At 54.0% G+C, this 26,065-nt stretch overlaps 1 long non-coding RNA gene across 2 annotated transcripts; it reads left to right on the top strand.

Annotated features, from left to right (window-relative positions):
• The first annotated feature begins 216 nt into the window (after positions 1–216).
• On the top strand, positions 217–26,065 carry LOC135282363 (uncharacterized). Of its 2 annotated transcripts, XR_010348570.1 has the most exons (6): positions 217–720; positions 830–970; positions 16,446–18,094; positions 18,278–18,483; positions 24,015–24,262; positions 24,892–26,065. It is a non-coding gene; the product is annotated as an uncharacterized LOC135282363 (long non-coding RNA). The 2 variants fall into 2 exon arrangements; XR_010348569.1 differs by lacking the exons at positions 16,446–18,094; positions 18,278–18,483.

The following is a 26,065-nucleotide window of genomic DNA, read 5'->3' as shown; positions in this document are numbered from 1 at the left end:
ACGGGGAAGCGCCGCCAAACCGAGGGAGGCTGCGGAATAATTTAAAGCCAAAATACTTTACAGACATTAAATTTAAAAATAAAAGCTGGCTTGACACACACGATGCTTGATGGATAGCTGGTGTGAGGGTGGGGTGGCAGCTGCTCTGCCACGGAGCAGGGTGGCAGGGATTGGCAGGTGTCACTCAGGGTGACCCCGTGGCTGCTGACCTGTCACCTTATCTGGGTCAGTTTCCACCAGAATTGGTCCATGGAGGCATCTGAGTGGCCTGTGGAGCTCAGTGCAGGGGTTCTCTGCCATATCTTGAATTCTGTAGCTCTGAGGCAGCTGCCCAGCCCTCCCTGCCCCCTCAGTGCCACCTCCTGAGTGGCACCAGGGAATGTTGGAGCAGAAAGGTCTGGGTGGGTGGGAGATGAGCCTGGCACTCCCTGTCTGCCTGGAGGGGCTGGCAGCCAGGGCTGTCTGAGGCTCAGGGTTGTGGTGGTGAGGTTGCAGCCCAGCCAGCATAAGGAATTTCCTTTCTTCTGGCAGAAAAAGAAAGATGAAATATTAAAAGCATGGCTCAAAGGCTGCTGTATATATAAAATCTTCTTTTCCCTACTGCTCAGCACTGCTTTGGTGTTGCTCAGAGACAGCAGTCAGTCAGAGCAGGAGAGATGCCAGACTTCAGCAGAGAGCAGGGAGAGGGGCTGAAGCAAGGGAGAAAGAGAATTATCTCAGGTGGGTTTGGGGTGAATGCTGACACTTCAACTCCATGACAGCCTTCAGGACTTCAGTTTTCTGTTCAGCATCAGGAAACAAAACCTGATTTTTGTCTCTGTCTTTACAGGTGAAGGCAGTGCCCTCTGAAGCAGGAGGACACCTCCATGTGGGCCACTGTGCTTGCATGAGGGAGGATGGGAGGAGAAGATGACCAAGGCACCCCTGGAGAAGTCCTGCAGGCTCCCAGCTTGCCATTTGTGCCAGCCTGGTGAGTTCAAGGGTCCCTGATGGCTGTCTGAAGTGGTGGTGGTGTGAGGTTTATGTAAGGTTTCTCCAGGGCCAGGCTATTCCATCTGCTTCTGCTGCTGCCCTTGGGATCTGGGCAGCAAGGCACGCTGGCAGCACGTGCTGTGTCCTGCTCTCAGGAGACTGAGAGGCTTTCCAGCAATCCCCAGCTGCTGGGTGGGCAGCAGGAGCCAGCAGCTCCCACAGGAGCCTGCACAGGTCTGCAGGAGGAGGCTGCAGGGAGGGAGAGTTTTGGGTTGGACTCAATTTTTTTTAAAGGTGTCTTCCAGCCCAGTCATTCTGTGAATTCTGTTCAGGTGGGGATGGTCTCTTTCTCCAGGAGCTGACAGAACCAGAGGACACAGTCTCAAGCTGCACCAAGGGAAGTTTAGGTTGGATATTAGGAAAAAGTTTTTTACAGAAAGGGTGATAAAGTTCTGGAATGGCTGCCCGGGGAGGTGGTGCAGTCCCCATCCCTGGGTGTGTTTAACAAAGCCTGGATGTGGCACTGGGTGCCAGGGTTGAGTTGAGGTGTTGGGGCTGGGTTGGACTCGATGACCTCAAAGATCTCTTCCAACCCAGTGATTCTGTGAATTCTGTGAGGACTGAGGGCCGTTGTGTGCTGAGGGAGGAGCTGCAGGGATCCAGCTCAGGGTGTTTAAAGCTGTTCCTTCCTCATTTCTTTTGCTCTGTGTCAGCAGGTCTTGATGCTCAGGGATGTGGGAAGGGGAGGATGCAGGGAGAGGGCTCGGACCAGGGTTAACTTTACACCTCTGCAGGCACTGCCAGGTGTAAAGGAGGTTTTTAACTGCTGGTCAAGGATTGCCCAAAGGAAGCAGGCTGGGGACACAGTCCCTTGCTGGAGCTCACAAACTGGGAGGAGCTGTGAAACACAGCCTGTCCTCAGCTCCAGCTGCTGCCTGGCCTCAGCCTCTGTGTCACCTCTGGCAGGGCAGGGTGGGGACAGGCAGCAGAACGGGAACCTGATGTCCCTTTTCCCACAGCCTTGTGCATTCCCCTGCCTCCTGCTGCCTGCAAAACACCCTGTGATTAATTACACCACTCTGCAGCCACCGAAAATTTATTTAGAGTGTCATGTTTGCTGCTGCTGCCACTTACACAATGGCAAATGTGCCGTGGCTGCTAATGGGTCACTGAAGGGGATCACACCACTGGAGCTGCTCTGGGAGCAGGGCAGGCAGAGGGAACACTGCCAGGAAGGTGAGACAGATCTGTTCCAGTAGAATGGTGCTTGCAGGAAATTGCTTGCTTCCCTGATAGCATCCAACTACTTTAATAAATCAATTTTTCCACAGTTTGTTTAGCTTAAGCTTTCTCCTCCCTGCATCCTAAAAATTAGTCTAATAGGACTTCTTTATCTCTGAGAGGTTTGGAAATTATTTTCTTTCAAGGATTTCACTTTTCTTGGGGTGTTCAGAAAAAGAGAGGCTGAGGGAGTTGTCAGCTGGAGAAAAGAACCACAGAAAAAGCCTCCCTAAAAATGCTACCAAAGGCATGCAGAAATCAGCCCAAGCTGAACCAGCTGACGGCCCTGCTGTTGAATTTTAATGTTTCTGTGGGGCTGGTTTGTGTGAACTGAAGCAGGCTGTGTTTATTCTATAGAACTCTGTGGGTATCTTGCACTGCATGTCACTCCCTCAGTGCACTGAGAGCAATTCAGCTCGAGGAACCATCACCAACACTGTTATCTTCATTGCCAGTCCTGCCTGATAAGTCTGCTCCCTCCAGGATGGCTGAGCCCAGTGAGTAGCCCAGACCTGTGTGTGTGTTCAGGAGAAAGCAAAGCTCGTGCTCAGGAGCTGCTTGCTGGGATCCCAGCAGCAGGAGCTTCAAACAACCCCAAGGGCTGCTTTAAAAACATGGAATTTGCAGAGCTCTGCACAGGCAGTCCCTGGGTTTTTCCAGCACATTGGGATTCAGGAGCTTCTGGCCCTCAGCTTGGAGGGGCAGAAATGTGCTGTGATTCTGTGGGCCCTGCTGTCCTTCCTGACATTACACTGCAAATTCATTGCAAAACTCAGCATGGAGCCAGTGACTTGTGCTGGGCTGGGGCTTTCTGGGCCCAGGGCTGCCTTCTGAGCTGTGTCCCACCTGGGAGGTGTCTGGGGTTTGGTGTCCTACAGGGCACAGCAGAGGTGCATGCTCCTGGCACAGGGTGAAGCTGGGCTGGGAGCCTTGGGGCACAGATCCTTGTCCGTGGTGGCAATGTCCCTGCATCTCAGATGGCTGTGGGAGCCAGGAGCCCTTCTCTCACCCATGCCAGCTTCTGGCTGCCTGCTGGCAGTGGCAAACAGCCGTTCCCCTCCCTCCTGCTGAGCTGCTGGTGCCACTTGTCCCCTCCATTTCAGCTTTCTCAGGGACTGGAACTTTCTCCTGGCCCTGGGAACCGCTGGAGGTGGGACCACAGCTGGCTCCTCGTGGAGTCCTGACAGCTCCTGGGCACCAGCAGCTCCCAGGTTTCTCTCTGCCATGTCTGGTGGCACCCCTGAGCTGTCCAGAAACACCCAGGTGCTGTGGATGCAGCCTTGGCTGGGAAAGGGAGCGTTCCTGGCTTGGAGCATCTGAGGAGAAACAAGCCAGGTGTTCACAAGTCAGTCATGGCTGTGCTGCTGTGTTGGCTCTTGCTTGGGGTGGAAACACTTGGAGAAGGTCTCCCTTTGTCCCTCTCTCTGGGCAGAAGGGGCTTGGGGAGGCTGGCAGGGCTCTCTGGGGAGCTTGGTGTCCCCGAGCTCCTGGCCCTGGGATCTGCCCCCATCCTGGTGCTGCAGGGAGGGCTGTCCCTGCCCAGCAGTGCCCTGGCAGCAGCGGGTGCTGGGGGCACAGGGCAGGCACTTCCAGGCTCTGGGGAATGCAGAGAGCTGCCTCCCTGCTCCCTTCTGAGGCCACAGGATGTGGGAGAGAAAGTGACTTTTACAGAAATAAAGGAGACTTCCTTTTGGGTCAAGTGCTCTGGAAGGGAACGATTTTGAGATGAAAGGCTTTTTGCTCTGGTAATACAGACTCACATTGCCTAGAGGGAAGGCTGCCTTATGCCAGGCTGCTTTTCCCTCTGGGGGCATTGAGATTGCAATTGAAGATGAATTTTCAACATACAAAAGAGAAGAAGAAAGCTGAGAGAAGACTTTAAAACATGTCAGGGGTTCTCGTGGTCTGTTTTAATTTGTCAGCTTGTCTCTCTCACTTGTAACATCCCTGTTGGGTGCAGGGATTGTTCCTCCTCTTCCCTTTGTGACTTGCTCCTTCCCTCTGGCATCTTCATCAATCCCAGGCTCTGTTTTAATATTTTTCAGTTTTTTTCTTTTTCTTTCTTTTTTTTTTTCCCCTTTTTTGCACCCAGGGCTGGTTGACAGAGCAGCAGGAGCTCCTGTGTGCTGCCCTGGGTGATCCTGGGGCTGGAAGAGATCAGAGAATCACAGAATGGTTGGTGTTGGAAGGGTCCTTAAAGGCCATTTAGCTCCAACCCCCTGCCATGGGCAGCAATGTCAGCCACTGGATCAGGGTCTTGGTTAGCAGGGGGTGAGGAGAGAGCAGCCCTAGCCTGGGGAGCAGTCAGGTGAAGCCCCCTGAAAGGTCTGGCATGGACCCTTTTCCTGTCAGTTTATGATCTGAAGGGTCTCTTTTGAAACACGTTACATTTGGCTTTGGTCAGGCCACGGGAAGCATCAGAGTGTTTAATTTCTCTGCTTTCTGCTGGTTTCTCCCCCCCCTGCCCTGCAGGGATGAGGCACACGCTGGGCTCTGCTGCTGCTTAGTGTGAAGTGCTGTAAAACCCCAGCATTGATTTCTCAATCAAAGGTGTCTGTTTGCTCCTCGGTCTGTGCTTTAATGCCTGAAAATCCATTTTTCACTCCCCAACAGTTTGCTGTAAGGTTTTTAAATCAACTGTTGTGCTTCAGAGCTCTGGGAAGAGAATGGATTCAGTCGAGTTGGCTCACCAGTGAGTTTTGAACCAGACAGAAAACAGCCAGAGGCTGTGGGGGCCCTCCAGTCTCAGGTGAGACCTTTGCCTGTGCATCCCTGTGGTTGGTACAGTACAACACTGTTCTCCTCATTCAGCTTTCTCTCTTTGGAAAGCTGTGGGTCTCCCTCCTGCCCCGACAGTGACCCTGGCTCAGCAGCTCTGTGCTCCCTAGGCTTTGGGGATTGTAGGCTGAAGTTTCAGGGTGTCCTGAAAACAGATGCCAGAAAAGCCTCCAGACTTTTATATGATATTAAAAAGGAACACCATGTTCCCACCTGTGCTTCCCATATTTTGTTGGCAGTCACAGCTTTTGCTCACTGTTCCCAGAGCTGCTCCCACAGCTCTCCAGGGGCTGCACAGCTGCCCCAAGCCCTGCTGAAATGCAGCTGCTCTGGGGAGGAGCAGAGCGGCTGGGGGCAGCAGGGAGTGCTGCTGGCCCGGGCTGTGCTCCTGCAGGAATTGCAGCTGGAGCCTGAGCTGGGAAAGCTGCAGCAGCTCCTGCCTTGGCCTCTGCCCCCTCCAGCAGCTCTCCTGGATTACAGCAATGTAGTAAAGGTGTTTAACCTCATCTTCCCCCTTGCTAGAGGAGGGCAAATGCCATGGAAAATCCTTTCCAAAGGTGGAGTGGGGTTGCTCTGCAGCCCGGGAGGTGCTGGTGGAGGCTGGAGTGAAGGGGAAGGCTGGTGAAATGCAGGTGACTCCTGGTGCTAATTGTATGCAGCAGATTTATCTGGAAGGAGCTGAAGGATGTGCATCAAGGATGTCTCAGCTATTCAAGTGAGAAATCAAATTAAACTTTGCATCAAACAGAGGAGCTGCTCTGTGCTGGGAGTTGTGTCGGATCCATTAAGGTTTTCCTGTGCCAGGCCCCAGGAGCTGGTGGAGAGGAAAACCAGTGCTCAGTGCAGGGGCTGTGTTTGCTGCTCACCTGGATGTGTTAATGATGTGGGCAGCAGGAAAGGGATCAGTGCTTTAACCTTCAGGATGGCTGTGTGTGTGGGGAGGGGACAGTGGCTGCACAGCAGTGCCTGTTCTGTGTGCCCATCAGCAGGCACTGAGGGACCCTCAGGGCTCAGCCCCAGGGAAAACACTCTTGTCCCAGTTCTCTTCTCCTGATCTCCCAGCAATAGGGACACAGAGCCCCTTGGGAACCCTGGGGTGTCGGGGAGGCAGCTGGGAGAAATTTGAAAGAAAGCAAAACCATCAGCATCACACAGGAGCGTGGCTCTGACTTGCCTCTCATCAAGCACAAGTGCACATGTGCTGCAGGCAAGGGACAGATGTGGACAGCACACTGCTCCCTGCACAGGGACAGGCTGCTCAGAGGCTGGGTGGAGCAGACTTGGCATGGGAGAGGTGGCAGCCTGGAGGCAGCTGCCAGCCTGGTGCCAGGGGAATCGTCTGCTGGGAATCTGTGCAGGATTTTGGCTGCAAAATGATTTCCCAACACGGCACCAGAGGCTCTGAGTGCTCCCAGGTAACCAAAGCTCATCCAGCTCTCACCATGGTGATGGGATGCACCAAAGAGCTGTCAGGAGGAGGAGAGGAGCACTGAGCTTCCTCCAGTGCTGAATTCCAGAGGGTTCTCTGCCTCGTGTGCAAAGGCCCAGCTTGGCAGCTGCTCTCTGCTTTGCTCTCTCTTCATCCCTGATGCTCTGCTTTAGAAGCTCTAGCTCGGTATTTAAAAGCCATTTGCAGCACTGCTGCTGTGCTGCCAGGAGTGAAATTGGTCTGCCCTGGGATGTACAGACACATCCTGGTGCTGAGCACAACCCCCTGACAGGCAGGGCTGAGTCTCCTTGGCTGTCCTGCCTACTGCTGGGGCTGGATCAGGGCTCTGCAGCCAAGTAAATAGCTTCCCTTCTTCCTCTTCTGTCATCTTACAAGGATTTTCAGGAGTTTAAGATGCTAAACCCCAATTAGGCAGCACTTATTAATTTCCGAGCTGTAATTTATTTACAGAGCGTTGCTGTTCGCGGCAGCGAGAGCCGGGAATTGCTGCAGTTTGATTTCCAGGCTGGGACCTGAGAGGCTTCAAAAGCCTGAGTGTGGCAGCCAGGGCTGGCTCTGGGTGGATCCTGCCTCCCAGGAATGCTGGATTATGGCCTTTTTTGACCCAGAGATGGGACAGCTGAGAGGTCTTTAAAACCTTTTATTCTGTTTTCAGTCTCATGAGAAGGGTGAGACAATACAGATGTTATAATTCACACCATCACAATCAGAAGCCAACTATTTGCTAATTACAAAACACTATAAGTGTTTCTTGGCCTATCAGCTTTAGCCACACCATGCTGTAAATGACTTAAAGCTAATAATCTAAAATTACCCCTCGTGGGTCCTGCTACAATGCAATTTTCACAGTTCTATTTCTCTAAAGTACCCAGTCTTATTTGCTGGGCCATCCTTTGAAACTTGTTTCTAGCTCCATTTCTCTCTCAACAATGTCTGTCCTATTCCATGGCATTTCTAAGTCAGCATTTCTTATCTCAAAGTTTGCATACAGGTGCACACTGTGTGAGCCTTCTGTTAGGCTTTGAGAATTCTCTACAAATCCATTTCCCACATTTTCCCCTCTCTCTTGAATGGAAAAAACTTTTTTTTATGGGATACAGGGAGCTGAGGAAGGAGCTGACTCTCACCCCGACAGCCCAGCTTTTGCTGAAGGCAGTGCTGTCCTGGGGCATGGGGACAGGCCAGGGGCAGCAGTGCCACCCTCTCCTCATGGCAGTGCCTTGCTGTGTCAGTGGTCCCCTTTCGTTTGTCCTGGAAGGATACGGGTGTCCTCATCCTGCTGCAGAGCTCCTGCAAGGCTGGACAAGCCACCTGACTGAGGATGGGAGGGCAGAGCTGAGGGAAATCAGTGAGGCCACAGCAGATGAGGCCCAACACACGCTCGTCCTTGAGGCCACCAGCAGCAGGGATGGCCCTGTGCAGTGTGACAGCTCCAGGCTGTGCTTTCCCCTTCTCTCCCTGGCACAGCCTGCTGCTCAGAGCTGCAGAGCTGCTGAACCCAAGCTCTGCTGATGTCTGACCAATTCCTCTAGAGCTGGCTGAGCTGTTTTCCTGAGACACTGGCCCCGCCAGGATGGGCAGAGCCCTCCAGCCCCATCCAATTTTGTCTCCATTTTGTCTCCAGCTGGGGCTGGGATGATAGAAGGGAGCAGCCCCCTGTGGTTTGGGGTGGAGAAGCTCTCCCTGCTCCAGCTCATGGACCACTGGGCTGTGTCTTGCCATCTATACCAGCAACACCCTCAGGAGTCTCCCTGATGGCTCTTTAGGGAAATAAGCTGGAGTTTCATCAAAGTGCCAAACCACTGCCTTCACCTTGCTGTGCTTCCAAAGGACCCCTGGAAAATGGGGGAACAGAGGTGCTCCTCCTCCCGTCCCATGGGATGGGATCTGCTGGGGGTGAGTGTGCTCGTGTAGGACTGTGAGGTCCTGGTTTTGGTTTGGAAAATGAGGGAACAGAGGTGCTCCCCCTCCCATAGATGGGGTCTGCTGGGGGTGAGTGTGCTCGCGTAGGACTGTGAGGTCCTGGTTTTGGTTTGGCTCCAGAGGCACTGCCAAAACTCCAGTGTTTCCTGCAGACTTTGACAAATGACTACAAAATACTCTGGTTTTGTCTTGTGGCAGCCTCCTGAGAGGCTCCTCCTCAGCCCTGCTGAGCCTGCCAAGGAAGCAGTTGTACCAGCCACCATCTCCAGTTGATCCACAGTTCCTGTTTGTGGGCACAGGAAGTGTTCCAGGCTCCCAGGAGGGGGCAGGGATGGAAGCCTGGATGGATTTGCCATCTGGAATGCTGCTGGGCCATTTGGTACGGAGGATCTTGGAGGAAGAGCCTCTGGTGCTGCAGTGAGCTCTGTGCTGTTGGGATAATTTCTGGGAGCTCATGCAAGCAAGTCCTGGCTTCTGAAATGCCTGAAACCAGTGAGTTTGGACCACTGCCTGCTGCTGGGATGATCCTCTTTAATATCCCTGTCCAAGTATCCATGGAGAAGTGTGACCTGCTTCTTCCTAGGCTGAGCATGCCAGGATGCTGCCAGAGGGTTCCTGGTTTTGTTTCTTGATCCTCGCCCCTTCCTCCAGCACTTGGTGATGCCCTGTGATGTGTGAGCAGGGGCTGCAGGGAGCCTCTCTTCTCTCTCCATGGCTGACCTGCAGAGCAGGAATCTGGCCCTGGAGCACCCCCTGCCCTTTGTAGGGCTCGAGTTTAGCAGTCCCCAAACTTAAAATGCAAATGAAATGGAAATCTGAGAGGCAGAGGGGCTGCTGGGCTCTGCTCCTGCAGGAGAAGGGTTGCTTGTGTTCCCCTTCCCCAGAAAGAACCTGGCATGATAAAGGAAGGCAATTTCCTCAGCTCCTGCTGAAATCTTATTATGCATTTCCACTAAGGCAGAGAAGAGGAGGGAGCACCCCAAGGTTCCTGGAGCTGTGGAGCTGTGCAGCAGCACAGCCCTGCAGCCCAGGGGGAGGCTGGAGAGGGCTGAGGAAGGGTTACCCAGTCACCAGGAATCAGGTTAATGTCCTGGAGCTGGGATCTTGGCTCTCCTCTGGCTCCTGGAGCGTGCAGGCAGCTGAGGAGCAGAGGCTGTGGATGCAGATGGGTTGGTGGGGAGATCAGGCTGGACAGGCTCTGCACAGGGCTGCAGAGCAGGGTGTTCTCCTCCTCGTCCCTCTCCTGCCTGGTTTGAGCTGTTTTCTGTGTGCCTGGCCAGTGCAGGGTGTCCTGAGAAGGGGGCACTGGGGGGTGATGAAGATGGATGCTCTCAGGGCAAAATGTCTGTGTTCCCATACTCCACGGATTTTTTCAGAGAGCCTTGGAGGTGGCTGGGCAAGGTCTGTGCTGTCCCTTGGGCAGGGATGTACCCAGCACTCTCTGTCCAGCACCCCAACTCTGCAGGGCTGCACTGTCCCAGCCTCTCCTGATCCCACAGCTTTATCCTGACTTCAGTCCCTGCTACATCTCCCAGCCCTGAGCTGCTTTTGGGCTCTAGAATCCTCTGGAATCATGCAGGAGGAGCTTCAGCCAGGAGCTGGTTGCTGGCTGGGGCTGAGTTCCAGTGAGGGGATATTTCCCTGGCAAAGGGCTGATCATGGAGCAGAATTTTGCTGCTCTGTGCTCTGCTGATTTGGAGCTCAGCTTTAAATGTGGGTCACTAATGAAAAAGCTCTTCTGCAGCTCATTGCACTTTACAGGAACATGCCTGTGCTGGTGGGGTGGCTTTTATAGCCTCTAACCACTGTGTTCTCCAGCAGCTCAAGCCACACACATGAGAAACCCCTGAGATGGAGTCAGGCTCTTAGGATAACAGGGAAATGTGGGGCTGGAATAGGCTGAAATGGAAGCCCCTGGCTGCTCCCTCCCTGTGCTTTTCACAGTGTGATTCTGTCCCCAGGCAGATGGGCTGCTGGCAGCTCTTGGCTGAAGAGTGAGCTCTGGGCTGGGGGTGATCAGTGTTTTGCAGCTGCCTCCCTGTGACCTTATCCCTGGGAATGTCAGTCTGATCCAGAATTATTCCAGCTGCCCAGAAGCCTTTAGCACTGGCTGTGCCCTGAGCCAGGCCCATCATTTCTGCTGTGGGGCACAGGGATAGGTGAGGCAGCAGATCCCATGGGTGCTGCCTGGCAGATCAGAAGGGACATGTGCCTGCAGAGCTGTTCATTCCCTGGCAGACCCCTGGGGACATTCCTGGCCTTCAGCAAGGCCCAGGCAGACCCTTCCCCAGGCACATCCCTGGCAGCATCCTGGCACAGATGGCCCTGGATAGTTCTTTTTCCTCTGCATCATCCCATTCAGACCTTGTCCTGCACTTCTCCCTGACACGGCTGCAGCTGGCAGAGAGTGACTGCTGCTTTTGGGGCTGCCTAAATTAGCCCTGGCCCTCGGGAGCAGTGGCTCAGCTTGCTCTGGAGGTAAAGGAGGCTGTGTCCTCCCAGCTGTCCAGCTCCTCCCTGCAGGGCTGGGATTGCCCATTCAGGCTGGTAACCAAGCACCTGAAGAAGAGCAGGCTGTCAGAAGGCAGACAGGCATTGCAGTGACAATTTCTTATTTAATGTATTGGTTACACCTCAGAAGAAAAATAAAAAAAAAGCCTTATTACAAGCCAAGATGGGTTTTCCCTCAAGAAACCCTTGAGGTTGGGTGTTTCCAAGACCAGGAATGGAGAAACCATGGGATTTTTGCAAGCAAATAGTCCTGCTGTGCTACACAGAGAACACTGCCCTTTTTTTCTCTTGTGTGGTGCCTCTTAGAGCTCTGAGGCATCTCCAGCCCCTGTGGAATGTGTCAGGCTTGCAGCCAGAGGTGCTGCTGTGGCTCCAGTGCCATGGACTGTTCATGCACTCTGGGCACAGCACGCTTGGACTCTGGGGCTGCTGCTAGAGCTGACAACTTCTAAACTTGTTCAGCTCTGATTTCTGTCTCTGCTGCTCGTGGCTCTCTGCAGCTCAGCCTGATGTCCTGCAGCAGATCCCGTTGTGGTCAGCAGTGGGATGGATGCTGAGACCTGTCAGAGGGTTAAAAAAAGGGCTTAACACAGAGGAAGGGAACTCCTGCTCTGCCAGAGACCTTGCTGGAGAACCTTATCTAATTAACCTCGGGGGTGACTGCTCACAGTGCTGCTGTGTGCCAGCAAAGAGCCCAGGAATTGCCTCCATCGGGTGTGTCCCCTTGGAAATCCTGGCCAGTGCCTCCCCAGCCCCAGGGGCTCAGTGGGAGCAGGGCTTTCCTCTGCAGAGCTCAATGGAAACACCCAACCTCTAGGATTTCTTGAGGAAAAATCATCTTGCCTCATGACAAGGCTTTTTTGTTTGTTTGTTTTTCTTTTTCTTCTGAGGTGTAGCAATTACATTAAATAAGAAGCTGTCACTGCAATGCCTGTCCTGCCTTCTGACACCCTGTTCTTCTCAGGAGCTGAGGTGAAAAAACCACATACATCAGATGTGCTTTTCCTCCTGTTCACATCTCTTCTTTGCCTTGACTCACCTGTAGGGAAGGCTCCAGGCTCATCCCACTGCTGAGGGTCCCCTGAGCTCCCCTGGAGCTGTCAGTCCCCAGGGGTGTCCCCAGCAGCTCCCCCTTTGCACACACCCTCGTGTGGCTTCTGCAGGGAAACACTTCTGATGAAATCTTCCTTGTCCGGGGACAAAACCAGGGAGAAATAGGTTGGGAAGCCTGTTCTAACAGAGAGGGAATGGCATTGCAGGCTGCTGCTCTGCTCCGTGGGAGGAAAGGCTTCAAACAGCAATTAGCCTGCACTGCCATTTCCAGGGAAACAGCTCTTGGTGCGCCGGACAATGGGCTGCAGGAGGCAGGCAGGCTAAAAGCTCTAATTCGGGGAGGATATATTTAGGTGGGCTTTTTTCCTTTCAGAGGAAGGTAGGTTAGAAAGGCTCTGACTCCTTGAAATAGACGTTGCTTCCACGAGCAGCTCGGAGCTGTGTCAGGGCACTGGCTGTTCCCTTGCACCCCGCTGCTGGTGACAAACACCCAGCTGGGCTGGCTGGGGACACCCTGGGCCAGAGCACAGGGCTGGAGGAAAGGGCCTGCCTTCCTCGGAGCTGTCACACCAGGAGGTGCTCTGCTGCTGTGTCATTTATTCTGTTAGCTGGGAAAGAGCAATGTAAATGATCATTTAGTCTGGCTGAGTGCAGCACGGTGCAAAACTCAGCACCAAGCCAGAGCCCTGTTCTCCTGCCACCACCCCTGAATGTCCCCGGTCCCCTCTGGTGGCATGTGCTGGGTTATGGGGGCAGCTGTGGGGCTGCAGAGGGGAGCCCATGGGTTCTGCCAGGGCTCTGTTTCACCCAAGGGGATGCAGAGGTGCCTGAGTGAGGGGCTGGGCAGTGCAGAGGGAGCAGGAGAGATTGCATTATCTGTAATGCTGAGAAGCAGAAGGAATTCTCTCCAGCTGTAGGGCTGTTTCTCAGGGTAGGTTGGCCTTGCTGTCTGGGAGATGTCCTGGTGGTGTTTGGGCTGTCTCCCACAGAGCCACGAGCTGCTGACACACTCTGCTGCCTGGCTGGATGTGTTGTGCTTTCCCAGAAATGTGTTTTCCCCCACGTGGCTGGGCAGATCCCAGACAAGGAGCTCCCAGGGTTGTGTTTACAGAGGGTGAGAGGAGCTGGAAGAAGCTTTTCCCCATCCTTTGCTTTGGCATACCTGGGCCTGCTCACTTCCCCAAATCTTGCTGCTCTTGGTCACCTTCTGGTGTCCCTGCTCATGACAGGGGGGTGGAAGCAGATGATCCTTAAGGTCCCTTCCCAGCCAATCCATCCTGTGTTTCTGTGACCTCCTGGCAGCTCTTTCTGTCTCCCTGAGGTGCTCCTTCCACTGATGCTTGTGTGCCTGCCCTGCTGCTCTGCTTGGCCTGTTCTGCTCCTCAGGTGTGCCCAGCTCAGCCATCCTCCCCCAGCTCTGCAGGCCAGCACAGCTTGTCCCCAAGCTGGGAAGCTTCCCCTGGAGCAGAGCCCCTGCCACGCTCTGCCCACGTGCCCCGTGCTGTGGGGGCTCCGAGCTGTCCCCTCCCCAGAGCAGAGGGAAGGGCACATGCTGTGCAGGGGAGGAGGGGGTGGGAGGTGGCACCGGGGTCCCTGTGACTCACGATTGCCATGAGCTGGCAGCTGTGCACAGGCTTTCAGTGCTCCTGGGGAGGAGCTGCACCCTCTGCCTTCCCAGGAGGGCTCAGGCTCCTGCACACCTGCCCTCCCTTCTGAAGGGTGGGAGAATTTATTGAGGTTATTCAAGTGGTGTTTAATCTGACAAGAGACTGCTGTTGTTGTTTGGCTGTTGTTTGCTCCTGTCTGTGCTCCACGAGCATCGCTGAGGCTCTTGCTGCCCTCCACACCGCCTGTGCCAAACTGCTGCAGGGACACAGTGAGCTCTGCCCTGGCAGAGAGGAGCCCCTGGCACTGGGTCCTTTCCCCTTGGCTCCTCTTGGCCGTGCCCAGCACGAGTGGTGTTTGCAGGCAGGGCTCCCTCCCTGCACTGCTGCCTGCCTCGTGCTCGTTCCTGACAGGAACAGCAGCACAGGATGGTTCAGAGACAAATCTGGCTCCCAGGTGTCAGGGCAGAAGTGAAGGATCTGGAAATCTGAGCTTCACCTGCCTGCAGCTCATTCAGGGCTTTGCTGGACCCAGCTGCTCATCAGCTGCTGTGGTGCCCAGCTCCCTCTGCCCTGGAGCAGAGAGTGGGAACAAACCTTGGCAAAGCAGCTCTGCTCTTCCTGGGAAGCAGCAGGGGCTGGGAAAAGGCTGGGCATGGCTCACCAGCTGCACCCAGGGGCTGGCAGTGGGAGCTGGGGCTGCCAGGGCTGCCAGGGCTGCCCAGGAGCTGTCCCTGTCCCCACGTCCCTGGATCAGTGGGGGCTGCCAGGCTCAGCCCTGTGCCCTGGCACTGCTCAGTGCTTCAGACCTTGCCAGCTCCGAGCTGATCTGTCACCAGTGCCTGTGGCCAGCCCTGGGAACAGGGTGGCTTGTGGTGCCTTGGAGAGGGGACAGCCTGCCCTTGCTCCCTGCCCCACCCAAAGCTCAGCCTGCTCATCCTGCTCAGTGTGTTCATGGAGGTGAAGTCACAGACATCTCTGGGCAGCAATAGGATCTCCAGCCAGCTCTCCTTTACTGAGATCCCAGCACTGGAGGTGCCCCATTCCCTTCTCTGCCCTCTGCAGGTGTACAGGGCCCCCCTCTCCCTCCAGACTGGGAGGAAGCAGCTGAATCAGTGCCACAACCCCTCTTTACCCCTAAAAAGGGGAGGCTGGATGGCAAAGGAAGGCATGAACACAGCACTGCCCCAGTTTCTGTGGCTCCCAGGGCTTCCTGGAAGCTGCCTGCTGGAAAGGGAATGTCCCTAACAGGGAAATGAGAGCCAGAGCATCTCTCCTGGCCAGAGTGGTCACCGTGAGCCAAAAATGTGGAAAAACAGGTAGAAAAAGGGAATGGACATAATTTCATCCAGTACAGAGACTGGAAAATGCAGAAATTGGGAAGGGAAGGGAACAATGGGATGGGAAAGTGTTCAGTGGAATTCCTAGCAGCGAGGAGGAGGAATTGATTTTTTGCATATGAAAAATAAAAGGGGGAAAGAAAAAGGCTCTCAGCAATGCTGTTGGACTTGGAAAAGCTGAGAAGGGATGATGCCTTCAGCTCATTTGTCAGTGACCCTGCGGGAATCTGTCCCCATTGCTGCCGTGGCTCAGGGCAGCAAGGTTTGGGAGCGTGGGGGGCTCGGGGCAGGCAGGGCCCCCAGCTCTGCCCGGGGCTGGAGAGGAGAGAGGAGCAAGGAGCAGCTCTCTGGATGAGCCCTGAGCCCTGGGCTGGGGGCTGGGCTCCTGGGCAGAGCTCGGTGAAGGCTTAGTGTGAGGTTATGCAATGATTGACCTGACAGGAGTGGGTGTGATGGAGCCAGCTCAGCTCCCAGCCGGGTCAGCCTCTGCTGCTGATACCATCAGGGCTTAGAAACGGAGTTCTCTTTGATCAGAAAGTCCTGAACGTGGCACCCTGCTGTGGAAATCGGTCTGGGTGAAGCTCTGTGCATCCCCAGGGGCCATCCCCAGCCCCAGGCCAGGCTGAGCTGTCAGAACCTGCAGGGCTTGCAGAGCCACTGGGGCTCTGTCCACCGGGGCCAGGTGATACAGGGGTCTCCTGCAGCCAGATTTTATGAGCTCTTGTAGACCTATATCACACCCAAGATAGCTCAGCTACCTTAGAAGGCAGAAAATCAGCAGGACGGCTTCTGTGATAGCGTTGGAAATAGGAAAGTTTTAATAAAAGTCAAATAACAAACTTCTTTACAGACAAAAACTGAGCCAGGTGCAAGAGGTTCTTGCTCCTGGTAAAACACCTCACAAAAGCAATTATTTCCTTTGTTCTCTTCTTTTTCTCATAAATTGCTTAGGTGGCACTTTTTGTCTCCTGTCCAATTGGCTATCCTTAAGTTTGAGCTGAAGTCCCCCGGGTCCTATGAGGTGTCTTTTCACCTAATCGAGAGAAACTTCTGGGCTTTTTTTCCTTTTTAAGGAGACAAAGGAGAGTTTTGTCACTCTGTCTACGGGGGCCACATTCCTGCAGTCAGGCAGTGCCACCAGGGGAGCCCTGGTGCAGACCTACACCTCCCTGCTGTTGGAATCCCTAGGGTGACTCCCCAGGTGTGCTGCTCTGGGTGCTGTCTCCCTGCCCAGCCCTGCATGCCCAGCAGAGCTGTGTGTGCACCTCAGGACATCCACGTGCTCGTCCCAGCCTGCAGAGGTGCTCCGTAATCCCCCTGGAGCGTGACTGGGATCTCTCCTGAGCTGGGGAAGGTCTGATCAGAAGGTTCAGGAGAGGCCAGCAGGGCTCACCCTGCTGTGAGAGCTCCCCAGCTAAACTCAGCCTGAGTCACTCACTGTGAGTCAGCAATTCGGGGGCAGGGAGTCTTAATTTTTCTTTTCTTCCCTTTTTTTTTTTCCTCTTCTTTTTAACAATGATGCACCCAAGGCAGGCTCCAGACTGGATGGATTTTGCTCCTAACCCAGCACGTTGCTTCCTGCAGTCCTCTCCCCTGGAGCATCCCTGAGCCACCGAGAGGAGTGAGCTCCATCCTGGGCTGCCCTGTGGCCAGGGCCTGCTGCAGCCTCCTTGCCCATCATTAGTGGCCCAAGGTGTGGAAAGCTCTGCCTGGCCAGCGAGGACTCGTGCTGGCAGAGCATCCCTGCAGCTGCTTGGAAACACGAGGGAAGATCCATCCAGCTGCTCTCATCCCAGCGTGGTGCACGAGTGCTGCAGCACTGCCAGCAGCAGCAGAATGCTCTGGAAAACCCACGTGAGGGTTAAAACAAGGAACAGGAGATGCAGATGTGCTGGGCCTCCAGAGCTGCTCTGTGCCGTGCTCGAGCCTCCTCCAGAGCAGTCTGAGTCAGAGCCTGAGACGAGAGACACGCAGCTCTGCAGAATGCAGTTTATTGTACCCAAGATGTGACAGCAGCCCAGGGTCACGGGTGACAGAGCCACACCTACAGCTGCCAGCCACAGCTATAGGCAAGCCTGAAGACACTTTAATTTTGGTTACAATGCATTATATATTTTTATTCGCTGTGCATTTAATACATAACAAGCAATCAATACCTTCACTGTTACCTACAGCCTATCAGACTGCTGTCGTTACCATATTATGGTCAATACTATCCAATCACAAGAGTCAGTATGTTACAGTTTAAACTTAAAGTTGTTTTTCAGTTGTCTTGCAGTGGAAAATTCTTAGATCTTTTTTCTACTTGCCACATCAACATACCTTGTTAGCCTGTGCTATCTTTCTGCTTGGTGAAAAGATCTTTTTGTTTGTGGTCAGCTTATCCTTTGCTCTAAGTCATAAAATCTCTTTCCAACTTGACATAACCTTGGCTTTCTTAGCTGCCCAGTAAGGCTGGCTGAGCAATCCTCAATTCATACATCTATTATTCTTCTATATAAAAAAATTGCTTCCATCTCTATTTTATTCTCAGGTTCTACATTCAGAGATCTTTCTGCCAAGCACACATGTGAGACTTTCTTGTCCAACTTCCATCCTTCCCAACGAGTCTGTCCCTGTGCCGTGTGTGCCACCAGCCAGCCCTCCCCAGAGGAGCTCCCTGGGCTGAGCTGGAGCAGAGCTCTGTGCTGAGCATCCTTTCCCTGGCCAGGCAGCTTCCCACAGCCCCCAGCAGCAAATCCCGGGAGCAGAGTCCCCACTGCCGGCTGTATCCATTTGTGTGAGATCCCACCGAGTGTGTTTTGCATAATTTGTTTCCCAGAATGAAGTGTTTTACAAGCGCAGCATTTAATCACCTTCCAGAAAGAGGATGGAAAAATCATCCCCAGCCCGCCGTGCCTGCCCTGCCAGGAGGAGGAGGAGGAGGAGGAGGAGGAGGAGGAGAGGTGGGTGCTGTGCCCCCCAGCCTCTGCCGGCCAGCCCCATCACAGCTCTTCCCCGGGGCCTTGGCATTCCTCCACCTCTCTTTGGGTAGAGACACCCAAAACCTGGCAATTCCAGTATCCTCCAGCTGAGCGTGTGCATTTCTGGCAACAAGGGCAACCCAAGCAAGGCTGACAGCACCTGAGCCAGGGAACACCTTCTGGTTCCTGCACAGAACCTGGCCCTTCCTCCAGGCAGAGGTACATCTATTTTAATTAAGGATTGCTGGCCAGCCTCCTTCTTTCTGGCCCCGGGGATAAATCAGTGGCTTGCTGGACCGTGCAGGCCCAGTGAGCAATGGGTGCTGCTGCCCTGCTCTGGGGATGGCAGTGGGTGTTGGCCGGGGGGCTGCCGCTCTCACTGTCACTTTTCTTTATTCACAGCAGGTGAAGGATGAAAAATCAAAGTAATGGCCAAGAACGCAGCATCCACTTGCCTTCTCTTGCCCGTGGCACAGCAATAAATCCAGTTAAGGCATTGCAGCGGGTGAGCCACAAGGGTACCCAGCTGGGAGCCCAGGGGCTCCAGGAGGGTTCTGGCCACCCTGAGGTGTGGATGTGGCAGCCTGGTCACAGAGCAAGAAAACGTGGTAAGCTTTCCCAGTATCGGCCTGGGAGAATTTAGGGAGTTGGAGATAAACAATGGCATCCAATTATTAAGTACAACCTGCAGGTGTTGTTTTCCTGTTGTCTGTTTTCTTGTTATTCTCATTGTTTATAAGTGGGCACCGTGTTAATTAGCCAATCGGGTGAAACACATTGATTAAATGAACAATCAAGTCCACCTGTATCGACCAGCGTAATGAAAGAAGTGGTTCAAAGTAAAGACTTGTGCTTATGCCACTCAGCCTGCTGACTGTCTTTTTGCCATTCCTTACCAACCAGTGACACTGTGGCACAGGGTGTGGCTGTCACCTTCTCGGAGAGGGTCTGAAATTTGGCTCTGGCAGATGCTGCGGGAGCAGCACCACCCCTCAGCCAGGCAGGTGCCCCTCCTTTGGCTGTGAGAGCAGAACGAGCAGCTGGCAAGGATGGCTTTTGTTGGTGCTGCTGAACAGGAAAGGGAAGGAGGCCCTGGGAGCAGGAGCTGCTGTCCCTCAGCCAGCTGTGGGTGATTCCAGCCCGGCAGCAGCTCTGCAGGGCTGGGCTGGAGCAGCACCAACAGTGCAGAGGGGAAGGGTGCCCGCCTCTGCCCTGTTATTTATTGTGCCATGTGGGAAAAACGCCAATCACTTGGTTTTAAAGCTTTAAAAGTTTAACAGTAACAAAATGGTTATAAAAATATTAATATAATTAGTATAATAAAATTTGAACATTTGAGATTAGGACAATATGAGACAATAAAAACAAAGAGATACGGACGTCCGGGTACCTTTTTCTGGGCAACACAAGCCTGAAAAAGGACACCCATTAACAGAGGATTAACCCTTAAAAACAATTGCCTGTTGCATATTCATACATCTCATACATGATGCATAAATTCCATTCAAACACAGGATTCTGTCTGGTCACTGTAAACTTCTTCCTCTTAATCCTCATGCCGTCTTCCAGTCTGAGCGAGGTGGGAAGAAGTTAGTTTTCTGCTGATAAGGGAGCAATAAATTCCCTTTCTCTGAAAGATTTAGGTGTCCTGTGGCTTCTACCTGGTGCGAGTCCTTTCTTAAACAAATATCTTGCATAGCATAGTTTCTATTTTAACATTATGTTATAACCTAAAACCATATTTAATACACTACTTAAGAAAATTAAGCCAGCTGGGAGGGGATGGGGTGACCCCTCTGCAGGGGGAGAGGCCAGCACACGAACCCCCAGGACGGGCAGGGGGACAGGCCAGCACACGAACCCCCAGGACAGGCAGGGGGACAGGCCAGCACACGAACCCCCAGGACAGACAGGGGGACAGGCCAGCACACGAACCCCCAGGACAGACAGGGGGACAGGCCAGCACACGAACCCCCAGGACGGGCAGGGATGAGTCTGATGTGTGTGGCCCACTGGTGGGTGGGAGGCTGAGCAGGCACTGACAAGCTGGACATCAAACCCGGGTCAGCCAGGAGACATAAATCCTGGTGTTTGGGATTAGTGCAGGTAATTTGTTTTAAAGACAGACAAATCCCTTTCCTGGAGGTGCCCGCTTGTCACGGGAGACGCTCCTGTCTCCAGAGGAGTCACTGCAGCTGAACAGCTCCTGCTCTTTCAAGGGCAATGGACTCTGGAGCTGCTAATCACTGGGCTGGAGGATTTTCTTCCCCTAACACTTGTTGGTGATTGCTTCCTCCTCCTCCCTTTTGTGTTTCTGCAACACCCCAGGCTTGGGAAGAACCATCTGCTGATTTGATTAATGGCCCTCTTCTGAAAAAGCAACAGAGACAAATGTCCTCCTGAACATGGCAGAGAGAAATGGAGAAACAGGCTGGCTAATTTTCAGCCATTATTTTGGAACCCAAACTCCTTCCCAGTATCAATTTAGCTATTATTTCAAAAACTAATTAATTTTCACTCAGGCAGCTCCAAGAGACCTCAGTTTAGATAATTAAGAGCCCATAGATTATGAAAATTCTTGCTTTTGGATCCCACTGCAGTGCTTGCCTTCAACAACACTCCCGCCATCGTCCTGCTTACCAACTCCTTTCATCAATCCATCTTTTTTTTTTTTTGACAGTCAAGAGTAAATAATTAGCTATGATGGATTTTGCTTGCTTTCTTGCAGCCCCATTGCATTTCTTTCTTTTTTTTTTTTTTAGTCCTTAAATGTTCTTCAGCCAGGCAGTTTTTGAGGTGGTTTTGCAGCTAATTACAGCCAAGCAGAGCAAACTGCTGCTGCTGCCTGGAAGAGCTGGGGAAAGGTTGGGTTTCAGAAAAGCTGGGAGATGAGGTATGAGAAAGTAGATCCTAGAAAGTTAGCGATGGGATATTTTTCTACTCTTTTTCAGCGTTGCATGATGTCACCTGAATTTAAAACATGAATTGCTGGGCTGGGGCTGGGCTGACCCCCCCTCCTGGCCTTCTTGCTTGCTGTCACAGCTCTGATGCTCTTGGACACACAGCCCTGGGAGATTCATCTCACCTTTCCAGGCTCAGAGTGATCTATTTCCCAGGCATTTCCCTGGAAGTGAGCCACAGGGAGAGGGCTTTGGGAGTGGAAGGGCAGAGAGGCGCTGGTGCAGCGAGGCTGAGAGCGGGGGATGCTTCTCCCACCCCGGCCGGGATTTATCTCCCCAGACCGCGGCTTTAACAAGGCCCTGCCTAGGCAAGATCGCTAACGATTGCATTTCCAGCGAGCTGTGAATTAGGGGACAGCCTGCACAACAATGCCGAGCAGGAACAGGCTCGTCACTAATTGCTGTCCCCACGTCCCCGCGCTGCCACCGCTGCTGGTGCTCCCTCGGCCTCCCCACCTCCCTCAAGTTCATTAATGAAAACCTTATCTGTCTGCGCAGATAATGCCGGCAGTAATTAGTACTCGGTGAGCTCCGTCGGGCTCTCAGCTCTGCCACCCCCTGCCCTCGCCTCCTTCCTATTTGCAGTTCCCCAGGTGCTTGGTTGGTGCTGGGGATGCTTTGGTTTGGGGGTTTTTTTGGGGGAGAGGGGGTAGGAGGGGTGTAGATCTTCCTCACCCTGTGCAGTTTTCAGTCCTCCTGGCTGCACCCACAACCCCCATGTAAAATCTGTGACAGTGGGATTGGAGTCTGTGCTCTGCACCCTGAAGCAAAAGTGTCCCATAATGGGTTGGGATATGATGAGCCTGAAGGTCCTGCCCAGCCCATCCCATGATTCTGGGGAAACCATCTGAGTTTTCCTTGCTCAGGTGCCTGTGGGGAGCTGCAGCCAGGTGTCCTGGATGGGTTCAGTCCCCAGAGACCCGGCTGGCTCACAGCAGCCCAGCGTCCCATCCCCGCAGGGCAGCAAGGGCCAGCCCCACCTCTGCATCAGGGACCCGTCCCACCTCTGCTCCAGCTCCTTTTTTGTATTATTGTGTTTATATTCGTTGTTTCTTGGCTCAAATCTTTCAGCCTGATAAAGGATGACAGCGCTCCTCGAGTGCCTGGGATGGCATAAATAATTCTGGTGCTGAGAGCGAGATTTACAGTGATATAAATGTCAGGAGTGAGCCCACTTTGTATTAATGGCCTTATTAGTTATGTTGCTGTAAAATACTGATACTCCAGTTGTTAAGCAGCCATGGCTTTGCTCTGCAGCATTAATTCAATAAATTGGGCCTTTTTGATATAAATCTTAGAGTCTGCTGAGCCCCATTAGAAAATCCTTCATGACGTGTGGGAGATCTTCAAATGGCTTTGGCTGAGGCACACCTGGGAGTGAAAAAGCTGCTTGGTGTGCAAGTGTGGGGTGAAGGCACTCAATCCTGTGCTGGGCTGCAGCTCAGCATCTCCCGTGGGCTGGGGACGTGCCACAGGCTGTCACACAAGCGCCTCAGGGGTTTGCAGCCACCAGCTCCGTGTCCAGCTGTGTCCCAGGGCCAGGGCTGGTGTCTCCTGCCACCCAAAGCTTGGCTCGGCTGCGACCCCAAGCTCTGGCTCACCCACAGAGAGCAGGTCCTGGAGGAGAGGGGGAAGGAGAGAAGGGCTGGGGGGTGACACTGGAGGGAGGAGATGCCCCCAGCACCGCTCTCATCGCTCTTTGTGCCCTCCCCCGCCGTGTCCCTGTCACCTCCTCCCGCGTTAATCCGGAGGGGAGCTGGCAGCCCGGACACCTCTGCTCGCCTGAGCCAGCCCCAGGTGTCCCTGCCTCCTCCCGGCCCGTGGTGCCGCTGCTGTCCCCATCTGTCCCTTCTCCAGAGCCGCTGCTCCTGCCAAGGCTCTTTTGTAACTCGGCAAACTTTCCACCAGCGAGAGGCGGGGAAAGCACGGCGATAATTGAAAATAAATGATGCATTCTATGAAAGAAATGTTCTGGTGCAGCCAGCTTGCTGCAGAGGGGTAGTTATTTATTTATTTATTTATTTATTTATTTATTTATTTATTTATTTACTGACTTATTTAGTTAGTTAGTTAGTTAGTTTGTTTGTTTGTTTGTTTGTTTGTTTGTTTGTTTGTTTGTTTGTTTGTTTGTTTTTCTTCCTAGAGGTCACCGGTGCCTGGGAAAAGGGGGCTTGGTGGGAAAGGAAAGGAAAGGAAAGGCACCCCAGGCTGGTGGGGATTGGGTTTCCAGCTGTGCTTAGGGCTGTAGCCGGCAGTGGTGGCCTCTGGAGGGGGTTGTGAGCCTCGGGTGGGAGTCCAGAGCAGGAAGGGCAGCGCTCTGAGCCGTGGCAGAGGTGCCTGGGCTCGGTGCCACATCAGGACGAGGCAATGGCAGTGCTTTCTCCTCTTGCCACTGCTCACATGTGGGCATGTCCCCTGGATTGAATGTGCATCCTCAGGCCATGGCCATGCCTCTGCTGAGCTCCTGCCCCAGGACCTGCCTGCCCCTGCAGCTCTGACCCTCCAGAAGCCGTTCTCCATCCCTCTGCTGGGAATTTGGGGGGACCCTCAGTGACCCAGCTCTGCTGCTGCCCTGCCCGGGGTCAGCACAGGTGAAGCAAACAGCCCCCCTGCCCCAGGGGAGTTTGTTTGAAATGTTCCTCTGGTGAGGACTGACTCTTGACACAGCTCTTTGTTCTGGGAAGAGGCTGCATTTTCCAGGGAGATGTTTGATTTAACCAGGAACATGAAACTTTCCCTACCTTGGATCCTGGACATCACTGGCTGACCATGCCGTGGTTCTTATGCCTTGCTAAGACTTACCCTGGATTATTATTTGGCTGCTAATTAATCTTGAGAGCGATGTAAAGGCTTTGAACTGCTGTTGGAAGATTTGAGTGGATGGTTTTTGCTCCTGTCAAGGAAGGAGGGATTTGGAGCTGGGATCCCAGCTCTGAATGACAGTAAGTTGCTCTGCCCTGACAGGTGGGAGCAGCTCCCGACTCCCTCCTGCCAGCACCTGCAGGGGCCCTGCAAGACAAATCCCCTTGGGAATCAGGAGCACAAAGGCGCTCGGGGAGGGATGGCAGCGGGGTGACCCTGCCTGGGATGGGACATTCCCTGGCCAGAGAGTCAGCCACCAGCAGCAGCCCCTGGGGGAGCTCTGCAGTCACCAGCCCAGCCCATCTCTTCTCCCACAGGCGTTTTCCCTGCTGTCTCGTGGTGCTGAAGGACAGCTCAGACGCCTCGTTAATCACTGCTGATGACGGAGCTGTGGCACTGAGGGCCGGGTGGCTGCTGCTTCCCCAGCCAGGGATATTTTGCTGATGCTGCTCCCTAAAAACTCCAGCTGAAAACTGAGGGAAAACTGTGTCCTCCTTGGAGTTGTAGCGTGTGGAAGAAGCTCCTGCTCTGTTCCAGCCTCTCATTCCTGCCCATGGGGCACACAGTGAGTTGTGGCCTTGCAAACCTGCATGTTTTAAAAATACATTTTTCCTTTCTCCATGCTGGCCAGGATCGAGGGCAGCTCCATGGTGGGTTGATCTGCTGCTGCATTGATCTGGCAAAGGCTGGGGTGAGAAGCCCACAGCCTCCAGATGAGGCCCTAGAGCTTTTAGGATGCAGTTTTCCCAAATCTGTCCATCACAAAGCAAACAAACACCCCCAACCTGGAGGCAGCTGGCTCAGGGGTGAGCATCGATCTCTGGCTGCTGGGAGAGAACCCCACCAGAACCCCACTGGTGTCAGGAGGCAGCTCCAGCCCTCCCAGCTTCCAATCGCAGGGCTGGGCAGGAAAGCCAGCCTGCTCAGGAATCAATCATTTGACATCTGCTGTCAGCCTTCTGACACCCAGCCCCGCCGCTGAGGACCCCAGCAGCAAGCCTGGTGGATCTCAGCTTGTTTTGGTCTTAATCTGACCTGGTTTTGTGATAATGTCATCATCCATCACTGCCTGGGCTCGTGGGCAGGGGAGGTTAAACTCCTCCCTCACACTCCACCGCTCCCCTGCCACTGCTTCATCTCTGCAGAAGCTGCATTCGAGTGCAATTCACTTTGTTATTAATTTCTTTTACACAGAGGCTTTTCAAGTGCCCGGGAGCGGGGCTGGTGTCAGGAGAGGCTGCACAGCCCAGCAGCTGCGGTGCTGGAGTGGATTTGAACAGCAGCTCCTGCAGGGACAGCGGGCAGAGAGCTGAGAGCCCCTGGATGGTGACACTGCCCGAGGAGATGGCTCTGGGCTGCAGCAGCTGCAGGGCTGGATCAGGATGGGCCTGCCTCCCCCTGGCACCCACGGAGAGCAGCTGCCCCAGGGACAGGGGCACATCAGGGCGGGGTGGCCCGTGGGTGTCCCTGCACCAGGTGACATGGATGGAGGAGCTCCTGCAGTGCTGCACTGGCCCTTTCCCAGCTGCATGGATCCCCCTGCCTGCAATCCCCAGGGAATCCACCCACACAGAGCTGCACTCCCAGCTGCAGGAAAGCTCCTGCAGAGCCAGCAGCCTGGGTCCCTCTGTCCCCCCAGCCCACCCTGCCATGGCTCGTGCTGCTCTGGGCACTGGGCGTGCTGGGACCCTTCCTGTGGGTTTGATGTGTGTTTAATCTGGTCGTGAAACCATATTGCAAAATGTAATAAATGAGAGGTTTAATCAAACCCAGCCAGCCAGCACTGATGGAAACTTGGTGGCGGAAGAAAATATTGCATTCTGTTTGTTTATCTCCCCCTGTGCTCCCGGGGCCATGTCCTGCCTCTCCTGAGGAGCTCCTTGTGCTTGGTGGTGCTGGGGGCACAGGCTGGATGTGGGGCCACTGCAGTGGGGTCACTGGCAGCTCCCAGCCCCATGCCTTGGCTGGCTTCCCAGCAGTGGGATCTCCCTCCTGCCACTGCCCTCACAGCCCTTTCTCTTCAGGGTCTCTCAGGGTACCCCTGTTCAAGGAGCTGCTGTGGGGCTCAAGGCCTCCATCCCACCTTTCCTATCACCCAGATGGCACCAGGATCCAGTCTTAGGGTGTCTCCAGGTCTTGTCTGCCTAAATCTTAGGCACGATGTGGGAAGGTTGAGCATCTCCCCAGGGTGGGAACAGTTCTGCCAAGGGGGGGAGTGAGGATAAAACCACCAGGTTTCTCCGGCTCTGAACTGGGGGCAAAGCATCCCAGTAAGCAGTCAGTTGATGTGGCTGGGAATGAGGAGAGGCTGCATTTCCCCTGAGCATCACAGCCTGGGAACGCACGGATCCCGGGGCTGCGGGGCCAG

Source organism: Passer domesticus, chromosome 17 (genome assembly GCF_036417665.1).
Source record: "Passer domesticus isolate bPasDom1 chromosome 17, bPasDom1.hap1, whole genome shotgun sequence".
Classification (NCBI taxonomy): domain Eukaryota; kingdom Metazoa; phylum Chordata; class Aves; order Passeriformes; family Passeridae; genus Passer; species Passer domesticus.
This window is presented reverse-complemented; position numbering and strand designations above follow the sequence as displayed.